General features: G+C 39.9%; 1 long non-coding RNA gene across 1 annotated transcript; it reads right to left on the bottom strand.

Annotated features, from left to right (window-relative positions):
- Positions 1–11,486: 11,486 nt before the first annotated feature.
- LOC127518774 (uncharacterized) lies at positions 11,487–12,072 on the bottom strand. Its single transcript, XR_007931650.1, has 3 exons — positions 11,821–12,072; positions 11,639–11,725; positions 11,487–11,543 (listed from the first exon to the last, which is right to left on the bottom strand). It is a non-coding gene; the product is annotated as an uncharacterized LOC127518774 (long non-coding RNA).
- Positions 12,073–12,703: the final 631 nt, after the last annotated feature.

Raw genomic sequence — 12,703 nt, 5'->3', positions numbered from 1 at the left:
AATTTTAGAACATGTCAGATTCAAGAGAATATATGTGAGACAAGTGCATACTTTACTTAGCCTATCCACCTTATTCCTATGCCCCATGACGCTTTGCGCGAATTATGGGTGTAACTTCCGTTAAGCTGTAAACAGTCAGTGAAGGGCTCGCTGTATGAACACATACGTTTTACTTTTGAACTGGGTACAATGAGATGACATTATTCTACTCACCCTTCAACCAGCGAACATTAAAAGGACATTTAAAAGTGTAAAGGCATCAACAAGGTACTTTCAACAGGCCACGAAAAAGCGCGATTCTTTCCACAGCAATAACGGATGGGTTAAATATAACTATAGTGATATATATCTGTATTATGTAATATACGTTGCCTTATTAAAAATGTTTATGAACTTCAGCATTGCGTGATACTATTTCAAAGTGATTTCCATCATTTTTTATAGAAAATAAATTGTATTTACCTGTGAAAACAAACCTGGAAAGAGACGTGAGGGTTTGAGGAGAAAAACGAGAGATTCTTCGTGCATTCCAGTGAATTATTAATGGGATATATTGTAAATTATATCGGGAGAACAGACCACAAATGTGCAGTATATGTTGTCCTTTTTCATATTATTACAGCGGAGTGCAAAGGGACAAAAGGAAATAATCACGAGGATAGAAAGCAGCGACTGAAAAGAGCTCTTGCCATAGATATTCTACATGTTACGTTAAAATACCAAGCGTTACGTTATTCTCATGATGTCTGAAAATAAAACATGAAAGAAAAATTGACAGCTCATTCAGTCAAACTGACGGACAAGCTTTATTTGTAGGGCAACCTTATGATTTGAAACGATTCGTTTCAGTCTTTTTAAATGAAAGTTCCCCAAACCGGAAGTGGAATCCATAATTCGAAACGCAGTAGGCTAGTCAGGAATAAGGTGGATATATACAGTGGAAAAGAAAAAAGATAAGAAATGAAGGAATTTAGAACAAACGAGTTTAAAATGTACATGTTTATTTTCAACATGGGAATGTCTCTGATAATTCGAAGTGCATCAGTTGATTCATGATCTTGGTAGCCTACACCATCAAATGAACAATTTTATACACTTAAAATGAAGCAGTGTTCTAATCTAGTGTTCTAGTCTAGTGTTCTTTTATCAGCGTTTTCCCGTTCATGCTGCTTGAGCTTAAATGCTTTTGTTCTTTATATTTTCTGTTTACACATAGCCTACTGTTTAATGTTTTGGGCAATATACACAAGGCTTTCTTTTAGTTCAATCACAAGCTTGTTCAGAAATGGTGACACAATCTTGATAATTAAAAAAAAAAAAGGTCTTTCTCGTTTAATATCATTTAAATAAGTGAATAATAAGCGAATATTTGAATATTCGTTTTTTTATGAGCCCAAATATTAGAATACAATATTTTTGAAAAATGCCCATCCCTTTGGCTGCGGCTAGATGTAACCGATCGGTGAGAGTTGCCGCTCGCAGTCAGGGAGGATCTGAAAACAGAAAAAAGTAAACTAAATTGAGCCTCAAAATTAAAGGGTTTTTTTTTTCTTCCTTGGTAGCACTGGTGTTCCGAACTTCAAAAAGTTAGGAGCGTCAGAAAAAATTTAGGAGCACCCATCGAAAATTAAGGAGCACCACAACTACAATTTATTAAATGATTTCTTTTATTTAAAAACAACGCTATGCTTTGTAGAGAAATGAAAATATGGCCGAATCTTTTTTTGTTTTTTTCCCTCTTTTTCTAAACAAGCAAATTGGCCAATTTTGAGACCGGTTTGTTAATTTTGTTCTTCTTTAAGCAAATTTATTTGTTGTTTATTTGCTCTATAACAGGTCAAACTGGCCTTAAAAAAAAAAAAAAAACTAGTAATTTGAAATTAGAGGTAACCACTGCATTTTAATTATGATCCAATCAAAGATGTTACACACAAACAGTTTTGTAATTTAAAAGATTGCATAATTTCAAGACTTGATACATCGTAATTTAAAGCAAATATAGAATGGTCTTTAGCTTTGTAAAATTATGCTATGTAAGACACACCTGCACAACACAAAAACAGACCGGCTGAACAAAAATGAAAATTCACTCTCTGACAGCAGGTGGTGCTTATGGAAAAGAAGTACAACAGCGTTTCTTTGGGTACCAGTGTAAACAAAGCAGCTGCACTGTTACGACCCTTCTTTGGCTATTAAATGTCTAGGGAACAAGAGGAGGAACATTAGGCCAGTTGTGACCATTGTCACCATTAAACACTGAAAATGAATAAGTGGGAGAATGTGAGGCGAGTACAAGTGAACCTGTGTTTATTTTTAAACAGGCTGTGATAAGCTATTTACAAGGAAACTATAATAAAAAATATAATTATTTACAAGAAAGAAAGAACAACATTTTCCACAAACCAAAAACAAAACACACCGGCCAATTTACAATATATAGGAACTGGGGAGGACAAAAGGGAACTGGACCGTGCCAAATAAAAGAAAAGAATAAAACAGAAGAAATCTTTCTAACCAAGCCTCTACAAAACTTCTACAAAGGCAACAGCTCAATAAGTACTCAGAATCAAACATAGTTCCAACTGATTACACCTGTTAGCAATCAAAGTCAATCATGTGAACAGCTATAGCATACCACAGTTAAAACAAGACAACCACATTGAAGCAAAATTTAAATACAAACACTATATCTAAAAACTTTCAAAAATCCAAAACAACCTTTAAGACAACTCCCAACCCGTCCACCATCTTTTTTATAATTTACAATTACTAGTCCTAGTACATAGCTATACAACACACATATTTGGGTACAAATAGGGCTGCATTAACAACATTCACCTTTCAATACAAAAAAATACAGATTAGAAAAATGAGTAAAAATCAAGTTGAGAGTGTTTAGTAGGGCTGGGTAAAAAATATTGATTTCTCGATTTTAATTGATTCTTATTTTTACGAACCAATATCGATTCTTAAATCCCAAGAATCGATTAGTCTATCCTGTTTCCAGTTGATGAATGAACAGAACATGTAGCGCCCCTCCCATCCAATAAATCGCAATAATCTTTGTGCTTTGTTACTTTTGATATGAAGCAAAGTCTCAGATTTCAAATCACGTCCATCTTATTATATGATTCAAAAAATAAATACCGTTTTGGCGCTGTTAAATGTGGCGTGACAGATAACTTTAGCGCCTCAGTTAAAGAGAAGCGGCAGCACAGAGCGCATGTGAACATCCTCTCCTCTGCTTTAATACCAGTTACAGCGAAATAAACATGACTAAACATCTGAAGGTATGTTAAAATATACAGTACAACTTACCTAAATCCTTATCATGTCTCGTGTAATAGCTCAATCAGTGCTTCAACCTCGGAAAGACGTCAATAAAACAGCTTGTAAACAATGTCACATAACGTCACATTTACCTCAGAAAAACCTATTTAGTGACCATAATCTCATTAGTCAGCTAGAAAAACGAACTCTAGAGAGCAGCGTTCTGATAATATGCACCGTTGCACTGTTAATTTTTAATGTTCTTCAATATTTAATGCATGTTTGAATAAATCAGTTATGACAGCCACGATTTAAATGTTCATATTTTTTTTTAAAAAAAAATGAATTGGAGTAGAAATATGATTATAAAATTCTAAACTTTATTTATTATAAAAAAAAAAAACATCATTGAGTGTAATTTAAGTGTTTGTATATAAATAAGTTAAATTTAAAATTTTAACCTTCATTATAGTAATGTAGTACCAACTGACTCCCATGTGTAGTTTACAGCATTAATTGAGAGATTTTTTTTTTTTCCTCCAGAAAATTTGCCATGTATTGTATCTGATATTGGCTACATCCAAAATAATCAATCAATAATCAATAATCGGATTGAATCGAAATTGGAATCGAATCGCAAGCATGTGAATAGAAATTGAATCGAATTGTGAAAATTGTGTCAATACCCAGCCCTAGTGTTTAGTGTATAAATATAATGTGCTTCTCTTTTGAATAAAATGTTGTTGACATCACCACCTCTCCTAGGTAATTTAACATGTTCAATTCCAATATACCTAAGTGTGGAAAGGTTATGCCCTTTTAAGTTGAAATGTACTGCTATCTAATTTATTTTTATTTATTTTTTTATCATTTGTGCATATACTGCTTCAATGTTCTGCAATCCTAGTTTTTAAAGCACGTTGTGTTTTTCATATATATGATAACCCACATGGACATTTTATCATATAAATAACAATTTTAGTACTACAAGTGACGATTTTAAACTCCCTTCCTGAATGAGGATGAGAGAAAACACTCGTTTTTGTAGTAAAATTACACTGGGCACACAGGCCACACCTATAGTTAGCTGAAGGAATAGATAAAAAGTGAGTGGGTCCTTCTACAGATGAATTAACAACAGCTCTTACAAGATCACGTATGTTAGCAGAACGTTTATACACAAACCTTGGTGTTTTCTCCAACCACTGCTCCTTGGTAACTGTCTCTACGGAGGGGCAGTATACAACACCTTTATATTGGCTATGCCCAGTCTCAGCTGTCCTAAACTGCCCGCATTTCTTGCATGTGTTGTGCGGCACATGACGGGTCAGTTTTCGAACTGGCGGAGCAGCAGCAGGAGCAGAAGGGGCAGAGGACAGGCTGACCCTGAGAGCCTGTGGAGCAGCAACCAGGACAGGCCCTGTGAGTCCCTGTGAGGCCATTGGCGTCAGCATCACTAGTTGAGCACCTGGGGGTGGAGCAGGGAAGAGTTGCCGCTGGGTTTGTGGTTTCTCAGCTGGCGGTGACAAAACCCCTGGGGCTGAAGTTATGTTCCTCTTCCTCTTCACCTGTGCCTGGCCCACAGTGCTACTGGGCAGGTGGTATTGGTGAGCCGAACCTGACTGGGGGGGTGCAGATGGGGGGAGCACATTGGCAGGGAGTAGAGGGTCACAGACAACTGGCTAGGCAGATGCAGCCCTTGCATCAATACTGCACTGTCCTGTCTTTTTACCCTCCTGTTGTTCCACTGAACCAAGGTGGTGTGGCTCACGTCCACCAGCTGCAGGGTGATCTGCTGCATAACAGTCGCATTGGCCAGAATGTGCTGCCTGATTTTCCTGTACTCCACCAGGATGAGGTCCCATCCGGACACTGTGCCAGTCCCCTCCTTCTTGGGACTTTTACAGATGGCACAGAGCCTGACAAAAATTGTCTCAATCAGGCGACAACAATCTGGCCACTGGGCAAGTGGGGCAGTGGTGGTGAGTGCGTGCCTCTTCACACACTCCACCCCTGTAGTGAACTCCTGCCTCGTCTTGGGGGACCTGAACCTCCCTGTGTCCAGCTTGCTCTGGTTTCTGGCAGCAAACACCACCCTCTGCTTGTCATAGTCCAGCAGGTTCTGCCAAAGAGCAACAATATTGCTCACCTAAGCAGAAAGAGCAAATGATACAAAGCAAATGAGAAAACAAAACATGTGCAAATGTTAATGTATGACAGTTCAAAGAGGGAAAGTAGAGAAAGTTGAATGATCCTGACCTGCTGGTTGGTGAGGGCCAGAGAGGGCTGGTTCCTAAGCTCCACAAGATACTCTGCAAGGCTGTCGACTCTGTCCATGCCTGGCAAACCAGAGCTATCCAAAGCCTGAACGAAAAAAAACAGAGATGAGCAACATTATGAGGACGGTGAAGTGGGACAAAACCCAAATACATATATACATATTCCTTGATGTCTTTTTGTTGACCTGCATCCACTTCACACCCTTGGAAATCTCAGATACTGTTAAAAATCTACAGGTCAGTCAGATTCTATGGGTTTTTCCTAGCATAACAGTATGCATTTACAGTTGCGATACAAATTTAAAAAAAATATTACATAAAAAAACATAATTACATAACCACAGTGAATAACTCTACACGGCAAATTAAATGTTATGTGCATGTCTTACAAAGCATAAATCTGTATTCAGATTTCAGAAGAATCATTTTGACATTTGTAATCCAAATGTTCCCTTGTCCGTCAACTGATATTCACTACTGTAATAAAGATGTAACAAATAAAAATCTTCTTTTAAGACATTAAACAAATAACCATTTAAATATTTAGGACGTTTGGAACGGGTACATTCCAGCAAGATATAAAAATGCTGACTTGTTAAGTAATGTTTTCTCAGTAAAATCAGATGATTTCCTCTTAGTTTAATAGAATGTGAGGAAATACTAGGGAATACCAACATGGTGGCACGGTGGCTTCATTTATGTATGATGTCATAAGCAATCCAGCATTGACATAGATCTGGTTTTGTAACATGGTATTTACATACCACAGACTCGTCGGAAGATGCCGAGGCACCTGGCATGGAGGAGGCAGCAGTCAGGGTTGAGGCAACAGCCTAAGAGGAGGGAGCAGGCTGGGTGGAGAAGGCAGCAGCCAAGGTGGAGGAGGCAGCAGGCTGGGCAGGGGGGGCGGCAGGCTGGGTGGAGGATAGAGAATCAGAGGAGGGCAGAAAATGGGAGGAGACAGAGAAGCTTGGGTCATCGGTAAGAATTGACACAGTAATATCATGTGTTCCATCTTCCCCGAAGCCCTCGTCTTCTTCATCCTCGCCTTCATCCACATCCTCCAGCATGTTCTCTGTTTCTTCTGAGTCAGGGTCCACTACCAGTCTGATCCAGGAGGTAGTCAACACCAAGCAGCTCTCCTGTGAAAAAAAAAAAAAAAAACGCAATGACACAAACAGGACTGGTCAAAAGTTTGGACACATTAATATTTGTAATGTTTTTGAAAGAAGTCGTTTATGCTCATCAAGCCTGCATTTGAACAAAAATACAGAAAAGAACAGTTATATTGTGAAATGTTATTGCAATGTTTAAAATAATGGTTTTCTATTTTAATATACTTTAAAATATAATTTATTTTATGATGCAAAGCTGAATTTATCATCATCATTACTCCAGTCTTCAGTGTCACATGATCCTTCAGAAATCATTCTGATATGCAGATTTATTTATTATCAATGTTGGAAACAGTTGTGCTGCTTAATGTTTTTTATAACCTGTGATATTATTTTCAGGATTCACTGATAAATAAAAAGTTTAAAAAAGACCAGCATTTCACTTAAAATAGAAATATTTTGTAACAATAAACAGTATAGTTCAAATGTTTGAGGTCAGTATTTTATTTTATTTTTTTTAAATAATATTTTTATTCAGCAAGGATGTGTTAAATTGATAAAAAGTGCCAGTGAAGACATATTGTTAGAACTTTTTATTCATCAATGAAAAAACTGAAAAAAGTATTTTTTATTTTGATCAAATAAATTCAGGCTCATTGAGCATAAGAGACTTCTTTAAAAAACATTAAAAATATATGTAAAAGTGACCAATACTGTAGACACATGACTTATTCTATTTCAAGCATTCCAAACTCAGTGTATGGTTGGGTTTGGTAATGGGATTAATAAAAGAAAATGTTTAGTTAGAACATTGAAAACCCACAAACCAAAAGTATTATGCAGCCAGATAAGGGTAAGACATACCAGTATATTTGGCAGGTGGCCTGAAAGTTGGCACAAAAGGCCGACCAAACACCTTCAGGCTGTTGGTGTTGACGCAGTGGGCCATATCCCCGGAGTAGGTGAGAAGGGACGCTGGCTTGCTGGTCACTGCTGCAGTCCCCCGATCCTGATTCCACCTGTTCAGACCTTCCAGGAGGTAGAGCTGGAAATTCAGTGCATTAGCACTTGTTGACATGGCGTTTCTGCACACGCCAGATGTGCTCCATGCGCACCTCGTCCAGGAGTGGCACGCCCATAAGGTCCATCCCATTTGCCCCTCCCAGCTCCTGCAGCAGCCTGTCAATGAGGCGTATTTTGGCCTCCTCACCACGTGTCCTCCTGCGGCGGTAAAGGCTGAGGTCCTTTTTACTGATGCTCCTGTCCACCAGGAGGTCAGTAATGGCTGGCACACCCTCGTGCATCAGCTGTTTTCTTTTTGCCTGCCGCAACAGGCTGAGGTCCCCAGCATCCCACTCAAAGATGCAGGCAGACAGGCATCCCATAAAGGTGGGGTAGAGGGGATGGCGTCTGTGGTGCAGCCCACGGCCAGCCTTCTCATAAAGGCCAGATATCCAGCCATATGTTGAGGTCTGGCCATTGCCCAAACCTGGTCTGCAGCTTGCTGGTTGCCCCCTCACTTATGCAGCAGCCACAGTCCACATACAGCAGAACTGGGGTGGAATGGCTGCCTGGTGGTAACGCTCCATGACACCAGCCACCATCCTGTCCAGTCCTGGCCCCTCCTGCACTGACAGGACACTGGTCAGTATCTGGCCAACCTCGTTTCCAATGGAGGTCACCCAGAGTGCTGTCCCCCGTCCATGGCCAGCCAGCTTCTTTGTGATCTGGAATTTACAAATTAAACGACACATTCATGATGTAAGGTTATCTCAGGTATCTCAGTCGCTTTGACACATTTTTCGAAACAGTCTTAACATTCTCTAAACTTTAAGTGCAATTGTCACAACTGTTTGCTGGAACATCACAACTCTATTGCATGTCTGCAAAATTTAGTAACTCACCCAAAACATTTAATTCATGCCTCAAAACCTAGTTATTGTGTCAGTAAATTGTTAATAAAAAAGTTACACTGATCAAAATGTTTAGATGTTTTTATGTTATGAACAAATTTAATGGATTTTTTTTCATGGATTTCATGGATTTTTTTTTTTTTCTTTTTGTTGACTAACTGCTTTCTATTCTATACAAGAATATCAGTTTTGTTTGTGTATCACACTGAGCATTTTAAATACAGATTCAGACAGCAGGTAAAATTCAAAAGTCAATACTCTAGTACACACACACACACAAAAAAAACATTTGTATTTATACATTACATTTATTTTTGCAGCAATGTGTTACATGTAAACTGAAAATTCTCAGTGGCTTGTTCATCTTATTGTTTTGAGAAAAAAATGAGAATAGAAGCCAAAGTGATAAAAATGTCTATTTTACAGCAGCACACGTAAGAACGTGTAAGTTTACTACAGAGTCAGATTATTTTTTACCTTTTTGGTGGAATCCATCTTTAATATGGTGCCAAAAGTCGATGTGATGCTGGCCTTGATATGGTCTATACGGCAGAGGATGTCCCTGCCATATACAGACAGCAGCCAACGACTGGTGGGGATGTCGATAGGCTCTGGAGGCTCCTGGCAGACCACCGGAAAGAGGCTGGGTCGATCCACAAAGTCAGCACACTCCCCAAGATAGTGTGCCAACCGATTCAGCCATTCCTCCCCATGGTTCTCCTTTAACTGCCTCACCAATCGAGCTGGACTGTTGCCCAGCATCCGGTCCCTAAGCAGCCTAATGACACGGATGTCACAGGCATACCTGAAATGCACATTGTTGCTGTGATTAGTTACATGTTTATTGGGGGGTCAATTCAAAAGTTTAAGTCTTCAAAAACAACATCTTTTCTACACTGATTTACTCACTTGCGGGTCAGGATCAGCCAGAACATTTTCTGGTGAGGCAGGTCAAGCTGGTCCCGGACAGTCTGACTTGTTGACAGATAGTTAAGAGAACACACAGTGCACCTGAGTGTCTCTGTCACCATCAGGTAATATCTGTCAATGTCCAGGACCTTCCGAGCCCTCTTGTGGACACCATAGCACGTCAGGTTCTTGCCACAAGCTGGGCAGGACACCCTCACCTTCCACAGGTGGTAGGGCATCCACACCATCAACCGATGGGTGAAGAACCGGTCAGGAGTTGGTGTCTGGTGGTAAATGAGAGCTGGGACAGGGGGCTCATACCGCAGCTTCAAATCTGGCCGCAGCTTGCCAGAGTGAAATAAAATGTTGGCAATCCACCTCTGGTCCTGCACAGGGATGGTCTTGCTCATTTCACCTGGCAACCAGAATGAAGCTGAGGCCCCAGCAGGGGCTGGCTGGACTCCTCCAGGCTCCTCCTGTTTGGAAGACAATTTGTTTATTGTATAAATAAAGGCTGCACTAATATACACTACAGCCTGTCCAATAGTTGTTGTTTTTTTTTTTTTATTGCTTTGGTGCAATTTTCATAAGCGATTGGATTTTTTTTTAAACTCTTCAAACAAAGATAATAAAAGTGCACTAAGCATTTCAGCGTATTTTCAATTGTGTTAGTATAATACACTAAACCACAGAGTATCCTTTTCACTACCCAAAATAAGTATTTCATCTATATACAGTAAATGTTTCATTCACAGTAACTGCCTTTCATAAAGCTCTTACTATCAAACTTTTGATCTCTTCTCGTTCAGTTTCACTAGAATAAAAGCATGAGATCAGGTTTTGAAAGAATCACTAGCTGTAGGATCAGTGTGGTGTTTTGAAAATGTATGCCTTGCTTGTGATATGTACCTTGTGAAAATGGTACTAAAGTGTGTATTAAAAAATGTAAATTGGTGCTGCTATACTCACAGTGGATGGAGCAGGACTGGGGGCCCTCACAGAGGATGGAGCAGGACTGGGGGCCCTCACAGAGAATGGAGCAGGACTAGGGGCCCTCACAGAGGATGGAGCAGGACTAGGGGCCCTCACAGAGGATGGAGCAGGACTAGGGGCCCTCACAGAGGATGGAGCAGGACTGGGGGCCCTCACAGAGAATGGAGATGGGCTGGGGGCCCTCACAGAGGATGGAGCAGGACTGGGGGCCCTCACAGAGAATGGAGCAGGGCTGGGGGCCCTCACAGAGAATGGAGATGGGCTGGGGGCCCTCACAGAGGATGGAGCAGGACTGGGGGCCCTCACAGAGAATGGAGCAGGACTGGGGGCCCTCACAGAGGATGGAGCAGGACTGGGGGACCTCACAGAGAATGGAGATAGGCTGGGGGTCCTCATAGTGGATGGATGAGAGGGACTGGGAGGAGAAGGGCTGGGGGTTCTTGAAGAGGGTGGAGGAGAGGGGCTGGGGCTCCTTCGATCCACTAAATTTGGCTTTATTGAAGCCAACTGGGACCCACCAAACCGTGACTTAGTGAACTAAAAAGAGAAACAAAGTTAATTGCATGATGCAACATGAAGTTACACAGCATTATTTTAACTACAGTTGTGAGGGACAAATGACCTCACTTATCTAATGAAATATTATGACAACCGTCTACTGAAGACATTTTACTGGTCCTCAGTAGTTAAAAAGGCGTATAAATCGGCCAGCAGGTTTAGGGGTAGGGGTTGGCTGATAGAAAATATCATTAACCTGTTATAAAGTCAATGGAAGTCTATGCAATGTCCTCACTAATATAGTCAAACAAAAATGTGTGTGTGTGTGTGTGTAAATGCAAATGGCCTGACTGATCAGTCTGCATGAGCATGCTAGAACCATTATGAAGTTGGCAGGCTGTAGATCCTACCAAACAAATAAATAAGTAAACATTAATTAGGGATAGAATATTCACCATTGACAAACTTGGAGGGGGCCTCAGGAATGTCCGTGGGGCTGAGGCAGGGGCCGTGTCTGAAGCTTCAGACTGCGGAGGTGCGGCAGAAGTTGAAGCGGCAGTGGCAGGCTGCTAAAACAACAGCAGAAGGGAATAAGATGGTGTGAAACAGCATTTTAACAGATATGTGATGCAACATTAAATGTCTTTTTCAAATAGATCACCTTAGTGGTATGGAATCCACAGTTGCAGGCCATGGACCCTCCAAAGAGGGTTGTCTGTCCATGGGCCTGCATGGGGCATTTCTCAATCTGAAAAGAATCATTATTTACTGATATTGCCTGCACCATTGTCAGGTGACCTGCATACTACATAATACGTGATGAGACAGGTAACTTTGCTTTACCTTCTGATAGAGGTCGTACCACTTCCGCTGCCTTGGGGATGGTCTATTTCCTCCTCCAGATGGCCAAACTCCAGAGCTGGCAAAAGCCCTCAACCTCGCCATCCACTCGCCATCTCCCATGGCCTTGTGGCTCTTTGGCTTTGTGCTCATCTAAACATAACATGGAAATAATAGTAAACAAGTGTAGTTTTGCAAGTACTGGACAACTACACAGATTTTGTTTTTTCATTAACTTATAATGATACAACTATAAAACGGTAACACTTTATTTTAGTGTCTTTTAACTAGTTGCTTTTCAGCATGCATATTACTACAATATTGACTGTTAGTAATTATTAAGCACATATTAATGTCTTATTCTGCATGACCATATTCTACATTCTTTATCCTACCTAATACCTAAACATAACAACTAATTTACTGACTAGTAATAAGCAGTAAATAAGGAGTTTTTTAAGGGAAAAGTTGTAGTTAATAATGAATACAAGTTGCCTATACTAAAGTGTTATCCAAACAAATTCATTGAAACAAAGATTCAAGCTAACTAAATGATGGAAAATTAGCAATGGTTTTACTACAAATAAAAATGAAAAAAACATGGTTCATATAGTTAAACCATGGTAACCACAAACCATGGTTTGTTTCACTAACCATAGTTTAACCATGGTATACATAGTAAAAACTGTGTTTATACAAATGGAAATCAGTCCACCAACAAAAAGCCATGATTACTACACTGTTACCACAGTAAAACCATGGTTAATATAAGGGATGACAATATCTACAACTATAACACTGTTTTTTATTAAAACCAAAGTTCAAGCTGACGAAATAGTGTTTAAAATGTTAGATTACATGCAACTTGTGATAACATGACCATAGT

This window comes from Ctenopharyngodon idella, chromosome 9 (assembly GCF_019924925.1).
Source record: "Ctenopharyngodon idella isolate HZGC_01 chromosome 9, HZGC01, whole genome shotgun sequence".
Classification (NCBI taxonomy): Eukaryota; Metazoa; Chordata; class Actinopteri; order Cypriniformes; family Xenocyprididae; genus Ctenopharyngodon; species Ctenopharyngodon idella.
The sequence above is the reverse complement of the archived record's forward strand: the minus strand, read 5'-3'. Positions and strand labels throughout refer to the sequence as shown.